We start from the raw sequence: 17,705 nt of genomic DNA, 5'->3' as shown, positions 1-17,705 counted from the left end.
AAAAAAAGGGCGGGGGAGGAGAAAAAGGCATAGGTGAGTCTTCCTTATTCAGATGATATTCTGAAATTAAAATGAGTTCTACTTTTACTTTTTTTTTTTTTTGCATTTATTTTAAATGTACCAAACCAACTACTGTAGGTAATACTTAATGGTTTGTGCGGTATCCACTTCATTAACCCATCTTGGCACATGCATTCTTCGTCCCTTGGTTGTGAGGCTGGGTTGCTTCCAGGTGTTTTGCAATTAGTAATTCGGCCTTTACAGGCAACACTATGAAAATAACTTTTCCTGTTATTTTAGATTTTTCCCCCCTCTCCTTGGAGTTTATTCTCCATCCAGAATGAATGAACACTTGGGCCAAAGGGCAAGAACATTTTTGTAGCTCAGCTCATGTTGCACATGGGGTGAGCTCACTTAATTATGTGACTAATTCCTAATTTCCAGGACCATGATGGTATAAGGGGGTGGGTAAGGAACTTGCTTTCTCTGAGGATTTTCAGGAAGGAGGTAGTCTGGTGCTCACTTTGGCAGCACTTCTGCTAAAATAGAAAGGAGGTAGTCTCCATAGTGCTTAAGACTTGACCTTTGAAGGCAGGCAAGCCTGGGTTTGTATACATAACTGCCTGACTTTGAACTCTCACCAAATAATTGTGCCTCAATTAGTTCACATGTAGAATAGAGATTATAAAATTTATTAGTGATACAGGATTTGTAAAAGCACTTGGCACAATGTCTGGCACTCATTAAGCACCCCTGGAAGGTTCTTCAAGCCTGTGGCTTCTCTTCCATTTTACTAGTTGACAGAATAGGGGAGGTCATCTCAAGAGCATCTTCTTGACTCCCTGACTCTTTTTAACCCTGCCCCATTATAATGAGTGAAAGGCTTCACCCCGATAGAGGATTTTTTTTGCCTTAGAACCCTATCTGGGTAATGGCTGGAGAGCTGGGTGTTGGAGGACAGCAGTTCATGTCTACATCTTTCCTTCTGAAGGTTTTTTGGCCTTTGGCCATCTGATCTAGAAGTCACCCTTCCATCTCTCAGTTACTTGTGTCAAAGCACAGGTTTATTTTATTTATTTTTTAAATTTTTTTTTAAATTTTTATTTATTTATGATAGTCACAGAGAGAGAGAGAGAGAGAGAGAGAAGCAGAGACATAGGCAGAGGGAGAAGCAGGCTCCATGCACTGGGAGCCCGACGTGGGATTCGATCCCAGGTCTCCAGGATTGCGCCCTGGGCCAAAGGCAGGCGCTAAACCGTTGCGCCACCCAGGGATCCCCAAAGCACAGGTTTAAAGGAGCCCTGGACAGAGTGGAGAATTCACCAGTGGTCTAGTGGTACTCCCTGTTTCCCACTCTAGTAGGTTACTGGGAGGCCATCTATGAGGCACAGTGGAATAAGCACAGGCTGGTCAGACTGGGTTCCAGTCCTATAGGTGGTCATTAGATTTCTCTGAGCATCAGTTTCTTCATCTGTGAAATGGAAATATTAATGTCTGTGCCAGGGAATTACATGCGATAACATAGGTAAAACATTTGGCACATAGGGGCCCATTACTGTGGAAGGTCAAGGTCATGCTCCAGAGCCTTTAGGAAGATACCAGAATTAGCCATAAAAGACAAGCAGAAAACTGACATGTTCATTTTCTTGGTTTACTGGGCTGGCTAGCCAGCTGTGGAAACTCCCATGTTCTTGATATAGACACAGTCCTTCATGGAACAGAGGAGATGGTGACTGAGCAGCCTGGGTGCTCTGGAACAGCCCCCTGCTTAAGAAGGAAGAATAAGCTGTTCAGTAGAAGTGGGAGAAAGCAGACTTTGGGGGAAGGGTGGGAAGTTCCAGGGCTGGAAGAGTAGGGTATGAAGTGAGAGGAGTCCGGGGGGGTCAAATTTGAAGGACCCTCAAAAGTCAAGTGAGAATTTGGACTTCATCTTAAGGATGTGGTGATTTAAGCCAATTTGGGGTTGCTTGTTTTGGCAGCTCTGAGGGATGGTGTTGGAGGCCTGAAAAGTACCCATCCTTCTATGCCATCCCAGGGGCTTTAAAGGCACCCCCAAATAAATAGGTACACAGAGTGGGATTCTAAGGATAGGTTCAGTGGAGTGAATAGGTTCAGGAGCCTGGCCTAGAAGTTGAGGTGTTAGGTTCTGGGGTTCTGATCCCAGCCCTACCACCAGAATGGGTGGGTCTCTCTGTTCTGCCTCAGTTAATGGTTCAGGGCAATTAGGCTTCCTATAGCTCTTTCCCTCTGGGGGTGTGCAGAATGTCTTGGGAAATTGAAGCTCTCCCTACCCTGACCTCCCAGGCAATACTGTCCAGTGGCAGTACCTGACTCAGTCTAGGTAGAGGCATTTTGTCTGAAGTGGACAATGTGGCCTTTTAACCCCAGAGACTCCCTGGAAGGTCTGAGAACTTGGCCTCCAGGCCCATAGCTTCCACAGTTAAAGGTGCCTATGGCTATCTTACACACTTATGCATGACAGCCATGCCCACCAGTAGGGGTTTGTGTCCCCTGGGAACTGAGCTGCATTTAGCCTGGGAACCAGTCTCCTGAACTTCCCAGGGGCTACCAGGAAAGTTCTGTCTGTGCGTCCCAGCCAGGAAGAACCAGTGGCCACACCTGGAGAGCTTACAATTTTTCCACATCTTCACCAACACTTATTATTGTCTGCTTTAACCAACTGAGTCACCCAGGCACCTGGATCTTATATCTTTGAAAGCATTTTAATGGCCTTATTGGTTTTATGACGTTTATTAGAAAAAAATACTAACAATTCAGAAAAGCAGAGGAAGGAAAGAAAATCCTAATCCCACTCCCCTAGAGGTAACCATCCCCTAATAATATTTTACTGGGCAACTCTCCAGACAGACAGTGCCTTACTTTATCACTTCTCAAACTGTAATCTACATGTGAATCACCTGAGGATTTTGTTAAATTCTGATTCCAGAGGCCTGAGGTAGGCCCAGTATATTCTATATTTCTTCTTTTTTTCTGTGTCATATGGGATCATCTATACATGACTTGTAATCTGTGTTTTACACACACACACACACACACACACACACACATTCAACATTTATTGCCATGGAAATGCCATATACTATCCCATTCCACGGTAGGATGCTAATTCAATCAATACCTTTGTTTTGTTTTTGTTTTTTTTTTACATCATAACATTTTTTTATTTTTAAGATTTTATTTATTCATCCATGAGAGACAGAGAGAGAGAGAGAGAGAGGCAGAGACACAGGCAGAGGGAGAAGCAGGCTCCATGCAGGGAGCCCGACGCAGGACTCAATCCCAGGTCCCCAGGATCACACCCTGGGCCGAAGGCGGCACTAAACCGCTGAGCCACCAGGGCTGCCCCACTCAATCCCTTTGGATAAAATTCAGTGTGCTACCAAATTATCACTGTTATAAATAATACAGTAGCAAACATCTTTGTGACCATATCTTTGTTTATCTGGAGGACTTACTGTTTTTTTTTTTTTATTTTTATTTATTTATGATAGTCACAGAGAGAGAGAGAGAGGCAGAGACACAGGCAGAGGGAGAAACAGCCTCCATGCACCGGGAGCCCGACGTGGGATTCGATCCCGGGTCTCCAGGATCGCGCCCTGGGCCAAAGGCAGGCGCCAAACTGCTGCGCCACCCAGGGATCCCGACTTACTGTTTTTTAAAAAAGTTTTATGAGTTTAAGTAATCTCTACACCCAATTTGGGGCCTAAACTCACAACCCCGTGAAATACAAGCGTTACATGCTCCTTGGATTGAGCCAACCAGGTGTTGCCTATTTATTTGTTTTTCTAAGAAACAAACCAGAGCTAATACATTCAGATGTGTTACTCCTGAAAGTCACTTGGGAGACCCGACCCTTTATCTCCAGGCTCTGCCTGTCCCCCATTTGTTGAGAGCAGAGCAGCGTGGGATAGAGGTGGGGCAGGCAGGGGTATGGGAGGAGGCAGCAGGCCAGCACAACAGGCGTCCAGTCTGCAGCCTGGCATTGTGGATCTCTAGTACCCACAGCTCCCTGCAAGCTGTAACTTAGTTTCCTGGTTTTTCAGAAGAAACTGAGGTGTAGGGCATACTAGCTTGCTCATAGTCATGTAGGTGGGACGTGGTAGTGCCAGGGATGTGCCAACTCTGCATCTGAATGCTAGTTGCTTGAGTAACCTCACAGGTCCTTCCCTGTAGCCCTACCCCTCCTTCCAGCCACTCTGGTCCTGGCTCCACTGCGCTGGGAAAAAACGGAATTTATAAGCTGCATGGGTACCCCCAGACCCTCCCTGCCTCCCCTCCTGTACTCCCTTCCAGATGCTGTGGAGCCAGCCTTGAACCCCACTCTGTTTCAGCCAGACCAGCCCAAGAGGGAGGCCCCCTAAAGAGGCCTCCAGGTGAAAAGCTCTGCGGCTGTGCAGGGTAAGTCCTTTGTTGGATGCTAATTTCAGGGTCGACTGGGTCTGGGAGATCCAGGGCCTGGGGTTGTTGTGGGGGTGGGGAGGTCCTCTTCTATATCACTTCCTCCTCTCTAGCCAGGCCCTGAATGGAGCTCTGAGGACTTCGGGAGCCCCAGGGTGGAGGGCCACTGACCAGGTGGACAACAAGCATTTGCTGAGATGGGGGTTATTGAGAGCACTAGACAGTCGCAGACAGCCTCTATCCTAGCTCTGAACTGTGCTGCCTGTGTGACCTTGGGCAAGTCAGTGCTTCTCCTGTCCCACTTTGCTGTGAAGGAGGGATAAAAATAGACTCTCCCTATAAGTTGCATATGCTTTAGGATGGCTACTATTAAAAAAACAAAAAATAACAAGTGTGGGCAGGGATGCAGAAAAATTGGAATGCTTGTGTGCTGTTGATGGGATTGCAATATGGTACAGATGCTCTGAAAAACAGTTTGGCAGTTCCCCCCCAAATTAATATGAATCATACTATCATATGATGCAGCAGTCCCACTCCTGGATATATTCCCCAAAGAATTGAAAGCAGGATTTTGAAATAATAGGATAACCATATTTATAGCAGTATTGTTTGCGGAAGCAACTCAAGTGTCCATCAAATAAATGGATAAACTAAATGTAGTATACACATGCAGTGGAATATTACTCAGCCTTAAAATGGAAGGACGTTTTGACATGGATGAACCTGGAGGATGTTCTGCTCAGTGAAATGCACCAGGCAAAGAAAGACAAATACTGTATGATTCCACTTATATGAGGTACTTAGTGTTGTCTAAATTATGGAAGCAGAAAGTAGAGTGGTGGTTGCCAGGAACTGGAGGATTTGTTATTTCATGCTTGTAGGATTTGAGTTTTGCAAGATGAAGAGAGTTCTGGAGATGGTTAGTAATGGCTGCACAAGAATGTGAATGTACTGAATACCACTGCACCGTACACTTAGAAATGGTTAAGGCTTTATGTACTATGTGTATTTTACCACAATTTTAAAAATTGGGGTAAAAATAATACATCTCTCACAGGGGTTTTGTGAGGCAGTGCATATGAACTATTATTAGTGTCAGGTCTGGGAACACCCAAGACTTTCTGCCTCATGGACCCAGGTGTTGGGGGACGGAGGTGTCCTTAAAGGGACTGCCATTCTGCATGAGGTGCTCTGTGTGGGGCTCAGGAAGACTTCCTGGAGGACTGCGTGGGGCCCTCCTCAGGGTGATCCTAGCATTTGTGGGATGGGTGGATTCCAGACACTGGAAAGTCCCTGGCAGAAAAATCACTTCCACCGAAGGGCAGTTTGCAGCTCCACCTAGAGGACTTGTGGTCAAAGCCTTCCAAATGTGGAACACCCCCCATTAGTGGAAGCATGGAAGGAGAGACTTGGCCAGCTGTGGAGGAGATTCATGCATGAGGCAGTGGTGGAGGCAGAGGCTCTTCCAGGCTCTGCACCTCTCTAATGTGATTCAGTCCAGGTAGTTACACATTAACAGGCCGATGTGAAGGTGGGACCCAAGTCAGAGGGAGGGAGGGGGCAGGCAGGTAGGAGGGCTTGGTTCCAGCCCACCCCTAAAGGACAGTAATAACAGCTGCTGCCATTTGCTCTGGGTAAGCACCATGTTTAAATGCTGAACAGGCTTGATATCAAATCCTCACTACTATGCTGTGCAGTGGGTGCTTCTATATCTCCATTTTATAGATGGCAGCTGAGGCCCAGGGTTTATGTCACTTGCTCAAGTTTGCCAGTAGGTGATGGAGCTGCAATTTGAACCTATACTCTGTCTCCAGCCCTCTGTGCTGGGTGGAAATCTCCAAAATCCACCTGCTACAAGTTGGCTGCTTTCTACCCCGCTGTGCCTGGCCAACAGTTCTCAGGCCCTGACACTCTCACAGGTATGGATTCAGCTGCTGCCACCTCCCCTTGCCAGGTGAGTCAGGACTGTCCTCCTTCTGGCCGCTTTCTCTGTGGAGTCAGACCCAGTCTACTTGGGTCCCCAGAGCCCAAGGATAGAACTGCAGACAACACTTGCTTTGATGGGGAGCCAGGCTCTCTGTTGCTCAATGGCCCCCTTCTTCCATTAAATGGGACCCTCTTTAACAACTCTCTTCCAGGGCTTAGAAGTCTTTCCCACAGCTGTTGAGTACATTTTGCTTTTTTGCAACAGTGTTTTTTTCCTAACCTAGCTCTCTGGGTGCCAAGACCTTGTCCACATGATTCAGTTTGTCCAAGTTCCCAGTCCAGTACCCACAAGGCAATAAATTCCTTTCCTAATGGTGGCAATGCAGTGGCTTCCTCTGTCCTCAGAGCTGAGCAAGGAACCCTGGCAGGGATGGTGATTTATCTAGAATGACCCAGTTGGCTGGGGTGGCATTCATACCTTATAATAAGGCACAGGGAGCTCTCCCTTAAGGATACTTCTGTGCCAGGCAGGTTGCTAAGCCCTGTGCAGGTACTCCCTTACTGAATTGATACAGAAACTGGGAGATTAAGGACTGTGTTATTCCCATATTAGCGATGAGGAGACTGGGGATTGGGGAAGTTAAACCATGTGTTCAGAAACCCAGATTTTTCCCTCTTTTTGCAGCTGCCGTGAGACTCCGTATCAGTTGCTGGTATGGCAGCAGTAATTCCATTCACTGCTTGGTAGAATAATGACATTTAAGCTTTCTCTCCTACTGCCACCCTGGGTGTTGGCCTTGGTAGAGCTACTTTATGGATGAAGACAGTGATTAGGGGCTTTCCCCTTCCTACAGGAGAAGGGACACACCAGGGCAAGGTGGTGGTCCTTTTGGCCCCCCTTGCTCTGTAGGTACCTTCCCACCTCCACTGCCCTGGATTGTGGTTTATATAGCTAGCCCCCCTGCTTGCCTCCTTGGAGGAGCTGCCCCAGGCCCCGTGAAGCTGTGATTCATAGAGGCTGGCAGACTAGCTGGCCTGGTGAAGGCTGGGCTGGGGCCAGGTACTTTCCAGTGTCTATTCACAGTTGGGAAACCGTTGAGTGACATCTCTGCAGAGGGTGCCTCTTGGTCCTCTCTGCCCTGTTCATCTCCTGGCCATGAGGCCACTCCTCTCCTTTTCCCTGGAAATTACTTAGGCAACATAATTTTTGGCTGTCATACTGCAATGACAAGAGTTCTGGAACCCTTAACCCAACCCTATAAAGCACGACTCTTAAACCCAGGGGTGGAAACTGAGGCTGGTTCAGGATCTGGGACTTAAACCCTGGGCCAGCAAAGCACATAACACTGGCTGAATAATTTTTATCTTATGCTTTTTAAGCTTTCTCTTAAAAAACTATTGAGGGGCAGCCCGGGTGGCTCAGTGGTTTCGTGCCACCTTTGGCCCAGGTCATGATCCTGGAGACCTGGGATCAAGTCTCATGTCAGGCTCCCTGCATGGAGCCTGCTTCTCCCTCTGCCTGTGTCTATGCCTCTCTCTCGCTCTGTCTCTCATGAATAAATAAATAAAATCTTTAAAAAAATTAAAAAATAAATAAAAAACTATTGAGGCTTTTAAGGATAGTTTTAGATTTATAGAAAAATTAAGCAGGGTATAGAGTTCCATATAGGCATTGTACCCTAGACACACAGTATCTCTTGTTATTAATATGTATTATTGGGATCCCTGGGTGGCGCAGCGGTTTGGCGCCTGCCTTTGGCCCAGGGCGCGATCCTGGAGACCCGGGATCGAATCCCACATCGGGCTCCCAGTGCATGGAGCCTGCTTCTCCCTCTGCCTATGTCTCTGCGCCTCTCTCTCTCTCTCTCACTGTGTGACTATCATAAATAAATAAAAATTAAAAAAAATTAAAAAAAATATGTATTATTAGTGTGGTACAATTTGTTACAATTGATAAATTGATACTGATACATTATTATTGAGGTTCATAGTTTATATTAGGGGTCACTTTTGATGTACATTCTATGGGTTTTTTTTTTAAGATTTTATTTATTTGAGAAAGAGATCAGAAGCAGGGGGAAGGGCAGAGGGAGAACCTGACTTCCCGCTGAGCAAGGAGCCTGATGCAGGACTTGATTCCAGAACTCTGAGATCATGACCTGAGCTGAAGGCAGATGTCCAACTGCCTGAGCCACCCAGGTTCCCTATTTTATGGGTTTGACAAATGTATAATAACACTGTGACAGTTGTGATATTCACAATTACAGTATCTTACAGAATAGTTTCACTGTCTTTTTTTTTTTTTTAATTTATGATAGTCACACAGAGAGAGAGAGAGAGAGAGGCAGAGACACAGGCAGAGGGAGAAGCAGGCTCCATGCACCGGGAGCCTGATGTGGGATTTGATCCCGGGTCTCCAGGATCGTGCCCTGGGCCAAATGCAGGCGCCAAACCGCTGTGCCACCCAGGGATCCCTTTCCTTTAAAAAAAAAAAAAAAGACTTTATTTATTTATTCATGAGAGACATACAGAGAAGGAGAGGCAGAGACACAGGCAGAGGGAGAAGCAGGTTCCATGCAGGGAACCCGATGTGGGACTTGATCCGGGTCTCCAGGATCACACCCTGGGCTGGAGGCGGCACTAAACTGCTGAGCCACTGGGCTGCCCAGTTTCACTGTCCTTTAAATCCTCTCTGTTCCACCTATTCGTCCCCTTCTCCCCACAACCCCAGACAACCATTGATTTTTTTGCCATATTTGTAGTTTTGCCTTTTCCCAAATGTTGTATAGTTGGAATCATATAGTATGTAGCCTTTCTAGATTGGTTTCTTTCACTTTTAAAAATATGCTCTTATGGGGGTACCTGGCTGGCTGGGTTGGTAGAGCATACAACTCTTGATCTCAGGGTTGTAAGTAAGTTCAGCTCCACATTGGGCATAGAGCCAGCATTAAAAAAAAAAAAAAAAAAAAAGGACCAACAGTTCTTTCATATCCTTTCATGGCTTGATAGCTCATTTCTTTTAAGCACTGGAAAATGTCCCATTATATGGATGTACTATAGTTTGTTTATCCATTTACTTATTGAGGAATATCTTGGTTGCTTCCAGCTTTCCATTATTGTGAATAAAGCCGCTATAAACGTGTGGGTGCAGGTTTTTATGTGGACATAAATTTTCAGTTCAGTTAGGTAAATATCAAAGAGCATGGTTGCTGAATTATAATGTAAGACTATGTTTAGCTCCTAAGAAATTGTCTTCCAAGGTGGCTGTACCGTTTTGCATTCCCACAAGCAATCAATGAGAGCTCCTATTGCTCTGCATTCTCTCTAGCATTTAGTATTGTTAGTTCTTAAAATTTTAGTCAAATTGTAATAGATGCGTCATTCTATCTCATTGTTGTTTTAATTTGCAATTCCCGGGATGCCTGGGTGGCTCAGTGGTTGAGCACCTGCCTTTGGTTCAGGGGGTGATCCTGGAGTCCCAGGATCGAGTCCCACATCGGGCTCCCTGGATGGAGCCTGCCTCTCTCTCTGCTTATGTCTCTACCTCTTTCTTTCTGTGTCTCTCATGAATAAGTAAATAGAATCTTAAAAAAAATAATTTGCAATTCCCTAATGACTGAACATCTTATGTGCTTATTTGCCATTCATCCATCTTTCGTAAGGTGTCTGTTCAGATTTGTTGTCCCTTTTTTATTTTTATTTTTTTTAAAGATCTTATTTGTTTATTTGAGAGAGAGAGAGAGAGAGACAGAGTACAAGCAGGGGAAGGGGCAGAGGGAGAAGCTGACTCCCCGCTGAGCAAGGGACCCAATGTGGGGCTTGATCCCAGGACCCTGAGATTATGACCTATGCCAAAGGCAGACACTTAACTGAGCCACCTAGGTGCCCCTGTTGTCCAATTTTTAATTGAGTTTTTTTTTTCTTATTGTGAGTCTTGTATTCAAAAACTCTTCAAACCCAAGGTCACCAAGATTTTCTCCTGTGTTATATTCTAGAAGTTTTGTTGTTTTGCATTTTGCATATAGGTCTGAGATCTGTTTTTGTATTCTTTTTTTTCCCATGTGGATGTCCAATTGTTTCAGCACCATTTATTGAAAAGACTGTCCTTTCTCCATTGAGTTGCCTTTGTTTCTTTGTCAAACATCAGCTGCTTATAGTTATGTAGGTCTGTTTCTGGGCTCAGTATTCTGTTCCATTGATCTATTTGTTTATTCTTTTGCCAATACCCCACTGTCTTGTTTATCATATCTTTCTACTAAGTTTTGAAATTGGGTACTATCAGCCCTCCAGGCCTGTTCTTCAGTATTAGTCTTTTGCTTCTCCACAGGAACTTTACAATCAGTTTGTGGATATCTACAAAAATAACTTTGTGAGATTTTGATTGAGATGGCATTGAGCTCAAGTTGGGGAGAACAAACATCTTTAAAAATTGTGTCTTTCTGTCCGGACATGGCATTTCTCTTCATTTATTTAGGTGTTCTTTGGTTTTCATCAGTTTTATAGTTTTATCTTCTACATATCTTGATAGATTTTTACCAAAGTATTTCATTGTCTTGGTCCTAATGTAGAGTATTGTGTTTTTAATTTCAAATAGGTAATACATGTGCACAGCAAAAAAAGAAAAGAAAAAAAATCAAGAGATACAGACTGGTTTACAGTGAAAAATAGCTTCCTTTATATATCCTATTCCTTGGCCCTCTATTTTCAACTATCCAAAGACATTCACTGATGCTAGGTTCTTGTGGGTCCTTCTAGAGATTGTATACTCAAGCTCCTATTAATATTTATGATTAGTTCAACAAACATCCATGAGCATTTGCTATGGGTCAGGCACAGGAGATGGGGCAGAGAACAAGAGGAAGTCCTGCTCTCGTGGAGCTGACATTCATTGTAGTTGGCACCACCAACTTTATCTCCAGTTCTCACGAGGACTCTGCCTGGCAGGTATTATCCCTGTGGGAGAGCTGAGGGCCAAAGGAAGACTCTCTTGGGCCAGTTGAATTCTTCAAGAGCTTAAACAGTGAGGCTGCTCCTGCCAAAAGCTAGAGGCAGGGCTGTTGCTGCTCAAGACCAGAGGAAGCAGGTTCTAGAAGGGAGGACTTCTTGCCAAGGCAAATAGGTACCAGTGAGGAGGCTGCTAACCCAGTCTGGGGCCAGATTCATATCAGAATAAGGACTAAGAAATCCTGTTGCTAAGATGACTGCATTTTAATTCTGTAATTTTGTTTCCTCTAATTTCTTAGACCCATTCTTCTAGGGACCAGCCTAACGTTGTTTGGCTGACCTTAGGAGAAAAGAGATTTATCCATACTGAAACAAACACTGCAAGGGGAGTGGCCAGGGCATCCTCAGAGACAGAGAAGGGGCCCCGCTCAGGACAGCTGTGATGAAGAGCCAAAGAGAGGCAGTGGGCTTCTGAGGACTGAGCGTCTGAGTCTGGGCCAAGTTGGCGTCCTTACCTGGGCATCTGCCAGATTGGAGGTTACTTTCCTAGACGTGGCACTAGGCTCTCTGGCATCCCATTTCCCATCTCTGCCTCAGACACTGGAACCAGTGGACGCCCTACAACTCCATGTATGTTGCCCTCCACCCATTCCTCAACCCTGCTAAGAATATTTGCCTTGATTATTGTCTGTGTTTGTCATACGTGTAATAGTAAAAAAGCTCATTGCTGTCCAGGACGAGGGCCAGTGACTGAAATTTCATTCCCATTTTACAGGTGAGGAAATGGGCTCTGAAGCAAAACTTGTGCTTGTGCTGTAACACTGTATTGCCTCTACAGCGTCCTAGCACCCAGAATAGTGGCACACACAATAGGAGTCCTTCTCCACAACTTGATACAGTTGTAAGTGCCTCACTTAAACAGCTCAGATGCTGACTATCTGGGTGAGCTGAGACCCTTCCCCCTAGTTTGGGTCTGGGGTAGTTCTCTGGCTCTCACCTACCTACCTACCTACCTACCTACCTACCTTTCTTTCCTTTTCTTTTCTTTTCTTTTCTTTCTTTCTTTTCTTTCTTTCTTTCTTTCTTTCTTTCTTTCTTTCTTTCTTTCTTTCTTTCTTTCTTTCTTTCTTTCTTCTTTCTTTCTTTCTTTCTTTCTTTCTTTCTTTCTTTCTTTCAAGATTTTATTTATTTATAGACACACACACAGAGAGAGAGAGATTGAGAGAGAGAGAGAGAGAGAGAGGCAGAGACACAGGCAGAGGGAGAAGCAGGCTCCCTGCAAGGAGCCTGATGTGGGACTTGATCCTGGGTCTCCAGGATCATACCCTGGGCTGAAGGTGGTGCTAAACTGCTGAGTTTAAAAAAAACGGCAACAATATTTTATATTCCACTAAGAAACAGAGAGAGGGAGAAACTGTCAATTAAATCATGATACTGATACACCATTTATCCTGATTTCAGAGGAGAGGTCAAAATCCAAGGAATGGGAGAAAGGTGTATTATCTGTGGAATATGGTAACACTAAGAGCTCTGCTGTGCATTTGTTGTCTTGCCTAAGGGTTGCAGAATATTTCCATGTGCATTGTTTCACTGTTAATGGCGAGTGTGCAGGCACTATATGCCCAGAACCACCCTACACTCTGTGGGATTCAGTTCTCTACCCTTATTGAAATCACAGTCAGGTTGGTGATCTTGGAGGCAGGCCCAAAGAACATCTATAGGACGTTTAAGGGCTAGTCTCTATGGTGTGAACAATAAATATCATAGGTGTTTGGAGAAGGGATGGACTGAAGTTGGCCAGCTGGTCAAAGGAGACTTCATGCAAGGAAAAGGGGTAGACAGGCTACAGGATGAAGGATAGAGAATGAGGATGAGAAAAGACACTGAGAAGGGAGAAGAGGGGCTCAAGTGAACAAGGCATGGGGATGAAGCCATGTGGCAGATACTCTAGACAGCAAAGAGAAGGCTGTTTATCTGGAACAAAGAAGCTCTGTTGGGGTGTCATGGGAATTTATATTGAATAGGCAAGACAAGGCCAGACTATAGATGGTCCTGAAAGCCAGGCAGTTCTTGCTGTGACAGGCAGCAGTGAATCAATACAAATTCTTGAGCTGGGGAGTGAACTGATGAGCACATTAATTTAGGGAGCACTGATGTGTAAGACGACTTGGAGGCAAAAGCTGGAGGTGAGAATACCAACCATCCCTCCAGGCCCCATGATGAAGGAAGACAGCCTAAGAGGCTCATGCGCCTGGAGGGGCTGAGGGGCCTTTTTTTTTATTGGTGCCTTTTATAGTCAGTTATATACTATCTCATCAGTAGACTTGATGAAAAAGCACATTACTTGATGGAGATGCTGTTACTGGTTGATGTGAGAATCTGTCAATAGTGGTTTCTGGATTGTATCTTGGAGAATGTATTTGGGAGAAGTGAGATGATGTTGGGAAATGAAGAGACACTGGGAGATGAGGGATGCTGGGAGAAGTGGGGGTGTGCTGAGAAGGAAGGGGAGGGGTCCAGAAGCTTCCTGAATCACTCTGAATTGATTCAGCTCTTCCTCTCTTCCATTCTCCTGTCTCCCCTGTGTCTATGCTGCTTTAGAGGCTGATTCCTTGTTAATTGGAATTTCAACATCACCAGCCCTGGAGGGGGCGGGGTGTGAGTGGGTGGAGAGGCTGTCTTCCTTTGCCTGTGAGGAGCCTTCCCATGGCCTTAGATCCATGGACGCCTCTGCCCAGCCAGCTGCCCAGCTAGGAAGACAAGAAAACTGACCTCCCAGCTCCCGGCCCAGACAGCAAGGGACTAGGGGAGCCTCTGGGGCTCGAAGGCCACAGACAGCCTAGCCTCTGAGGAAGCACAGAATGCCGCCCATCCATGGTGAAGAGGAACAGCTCCTCTCTGGGCCCAATGGCTGGAGCTCTGGACAAGTGTCCTGCCTCGACCAGCTCCCATCTTACCTCCAGCTCCAGGTGTTTATGGGCTCTATCCCCTGAGCCAGGCCTCTCTTGGGCATAGGCAGGTTCCTGTAACTGCATGAACTGCTGAGTGGGGTATGTGGCCATCCTTTTCCCTTTACCTGCAGGCCATCCTCTAATGCAGTTACCAGCAAGGTCTCTGGGGTCAAACATACTTAGATTTGATGCTTGCTCTCCCACCTGCTCCTGTGTGACCTTGGGCAACTTGCTGAACTTTCTTCTTCTTCTGGTTAGTAGGTGGTGATTTTAATAATATCAAAGGGAATTAACATACGAAAGCTTGTCTTTTTTTTTCCCCACATGTGAATTTTTTTTTAAAGATTTTATTTATTTATTCATGAGAGACACAGAGAGAGAGGCAGAGACACAAGCAGGCCCCATGCAGGGAGCCCGATGAGGGACTCAGACTCGATTTTGGGGCCCCAGTTTCACGCCCTGGGGCGAAGGCAGGCGCTAAACCGCTAAGCCACCCAGGAATCCCCTCCTTTTTGTTTTTAATCCAGTAGAGTTAACATAAAGTGTTCTATCAGTCTCAGGTGTAAAACATAGTGATTCAGTAATTCCATATATTACTCCATGCTCATCACCAAAGTGTTCTCTTAGCCACCATGGCCTGTTTGCCCTGTCCCCCCACCTTCTCCCAGCCACCAGTTTGGTTTCCTTGTCTTTAATGTGAGGGTGATTCTCTTGTTGGTGTGTGTGTGTGTGTGTGTGTGTGTGTGTGATTAAGTGACAAAGTGACTAACATTAGCCCCTATTTTTTAAAAAAGATTTTATTTATTTATTCATGAGAGGCATAGAGAGGCAGAGACACAGGCAGAGGGAGAAGCAGGCTCCTCACAGGGATCCTGATGTGGGACTCGATCCCTAAACTGGGATCACACCCTGAGCAGAAGGCAGATGCTTAACCACTAAGCCACCCAGGCATCCCAACATTAGCCACTATTATTATCATCACTGTCTCGTCAAAGGTGGTCCTAGCTCCATCCTAGGACCTCACCAACATTATCAACACAGGTTTTATGGGCCCCAAACATCCCTGAAGCAGAGGTAGCACGGTCTCCACGTCCATCCCCTGACCCTGACAGAACGTTCTGGCTGTTTTCCCCTCATTCTACTGGTTTTCCCTGAGCATTTCCTGGATGTACACTGGGAACTATGCCTGGTGAATGTCCAGACCTCTGGTTCTATTGAAGAAATGAGGCAGAAGCCATGAAAAGTTAAGGCTAAAATAAACAGGAGATTCCTATCCAGCAAGATGGAAGATTTGATCATCTGTGGGGGAAAACTGTAAAACATCTAGAAATGTAGGACAGAAAGCACACATTTTATGCATAGCTGAGCTGCGTGGAAATAGGATAGCCCTTGGGGAAGAGACAAAAGAGAAGTGAGGCTGCTCTGCCTGCCCGGAGGGCCCTTTGCTGGTCTGGAAATGCAGGGACTTGGGTTTAAATAGACACAGGGGCGGGGACAATGTTTTGATCGTGTGTCAGGCAGAGGGAGAGCTCTGATGCTCACATACAGCAGGGATCCTCCAGGGTTTAAACTTCCAGTGGAAGTTAGGCCAGGGCTGCTAGGGTGGCTCAGTGGTTGAGCGTCTGCCTTCTGCTCAGGTCGTGATCCTGAGGCCCCGGGATCGAGTCCCACGTCCCGCGTTGGGCTCCCTGTGTGGAGCCTGCTTCCCCCTCTGCCTGTGTCTCTGCCTCTCTCTCTTTCTGTGTTGCTCATGAATAAATAAATAAAATCTTAAAAAAAAAAAAAAAAAGGCCAGGAAAAGTACTCAGCTTCAAAGGCAGAAGAGAAGGAAACTCTTCTAATCTGGCTTGGTTTGGGGAAGGCCTCTTCTGAGAAATTTATAACAGCACTCCTGCCCTCTTTTGAATTTGGGATCCGATTTATACAATTCCTGTGAACCCAGAGCATCTTGAGCCAGGAAATGAATGTAAAAGCTATTCCTGGCTGGAAAATTCATAGAGACAGAAAGTAGGATGTTGGTTGCCAGGGGACAAGGGAAAGGGGAGATCGGGAGTTGTTTAAGAGCATAGAGTTTCTGTTTCACAAGATGAAGAGTTCTGGAGATGGGTTACACAACAGTATGAAAGTACTTAATGCTACAGAACTGTATGCTTAAAAATGGTTAAGATGGTATGTTTCATATTGTGTGTATTTTGCTATAGTTAAAAAAAAAAAAAGAAAGCTATTTCTGACTAGTGTCTTTCTGGGACATCTCACAGAAGCAGAAGCAGAACCTCTTCGGAGGGATACACTTTCAACCCCGCCTGCTCAGGCTGCCTGTAAGATGCTTGTCAAATTTGAGCAAAAAGCCCAAATTACAAAATACATTAGGAAACCAGCAACCACGAGGGAGGCAGTAGCAGAATGAAAAAGAAAGCTAGAGGATAAATGTCACCAGAGGTTTACTGTGGAATTAATCAGAATGTCAAAAACAAAAAAAAACCAAAACAAAACCCCCCATCACCACAAACAGCTGGAAATAAAGCAAAAGTCTGGCAGCCAGGAAATATTATATAGCTATTAAAAGATTCAGAAGGATTTCCCTGAGGGATTTTATTACTGAGTGAGAAAAATAAGGAATGAAGATGGGTGCTAATATATTTTTTAAAAAGATTTTATTTACTTATTCATAAGAGACATAGAGAGGCAGAGCCATAAGCAGGGGAGAAGCAGGCTTCCTGCAGGGAGCCCAATCAATGTGGGACTCAATCCCAGGACCCCAGGATCATGCCCTGAGCCAAAGGCAGATACTTAACCACTGAGCCACCCAGGTGCTCTGAGATGAATGCTAATATGATCCCATTTTTGCAAAGCAACCCCACAGAAAGCAAATCTTGACCCCACATCCCACACAAGCATATATTTGTATATTTCTAAACAGATCTGTATGAAAAAGGGAGCAAAGACTGCCCATTAGGATTGTTTGTGTGGGGCTGAAGGAGATGGAAGAGGAGGAGGGAAAAAAAAGGTTATAAGATTACACTGAAAATATCTACAACACCTGGCCCTCAAAATATCTGCTATAATCCCATTTATGGAGGGTGATATCTGAACGTGTGTGTTCTAAAGGATTAATAAAATTATAATACTGACTTGCTGATTTGCCTACTGTGAAGTGGGGCAGGGGAGAGGGGACAAGTTCTGTGGATCTGGTTATTTGGTTTTATTAATACAAACAAGCAAACTTCCTCTATATGTGTACATATGTCCACGTGCATTAGTGTGAGCGAGGAGAAAGATGGGGAAGTACAGGTGTTGGCACCAGTAATACTGCAAAGGAGAGAGAGAGAGAGAGGAACAAAGGGCAAGAGGGAGACATCAGATCTTGAGTCCTCCTAAGAAGAGAGACACAAGTACAGATGTCTCTGTACTGTATTGTGTTATTGGTGACAACAAACTTACATTGATTTGGAACACAAAAAACAC

General features: G+C 45.3%; 1 protein-coding gene across 7 annotated transcripts in view; it reads left to right on the top strand.

Annotated features, from left to right (window-relative positions):
* Window positions 1–17,705, top strand: part of IL34 (interleukin 34) — a 57,717-nt gene that overhangs the window by 552 nt on the left and 39,460 nt on the right. For 5 of the 7 annotated variants that reach the window (XM_055304737.1, XM_055304735.1, XM_055304736.1 and 2 more), the window contains exon 2: window positions 4,315–4,419. The exons of the other annotated variants lie outside the window; for them this stretch is intronic. The gene's annotated coding sequence lies outside the window, so the exon portion shown is untranslated. The remainder of the gene's footprint in view (window positions 1–4,314; window positions 4,420–17,705) is intronic. 7 annotated transcript variants of the gene reach the window in all.

The sequence above is a fragment of the Nyctereutes procyonoides genome, unplaced genomic scaffold (assembly GCF_905146905.1).
Source record: "Nyctereutes procyonoides isolate TBG_1078 unplaced genomic scaffold, NYPRO_anot_genome, whole genome shotgun sequence".
NCBI lineage: Eukaryota > Metazoa > Chordata > Mammalia > Carnivora > Canidae > Nyctereutes > Nyctereutes procyonoides.
The sequence above is the reverse complement of the archived record's forward strand: the minus strand, read 5'-3'. Positions and strand labels throughout refer to the sequence as shown.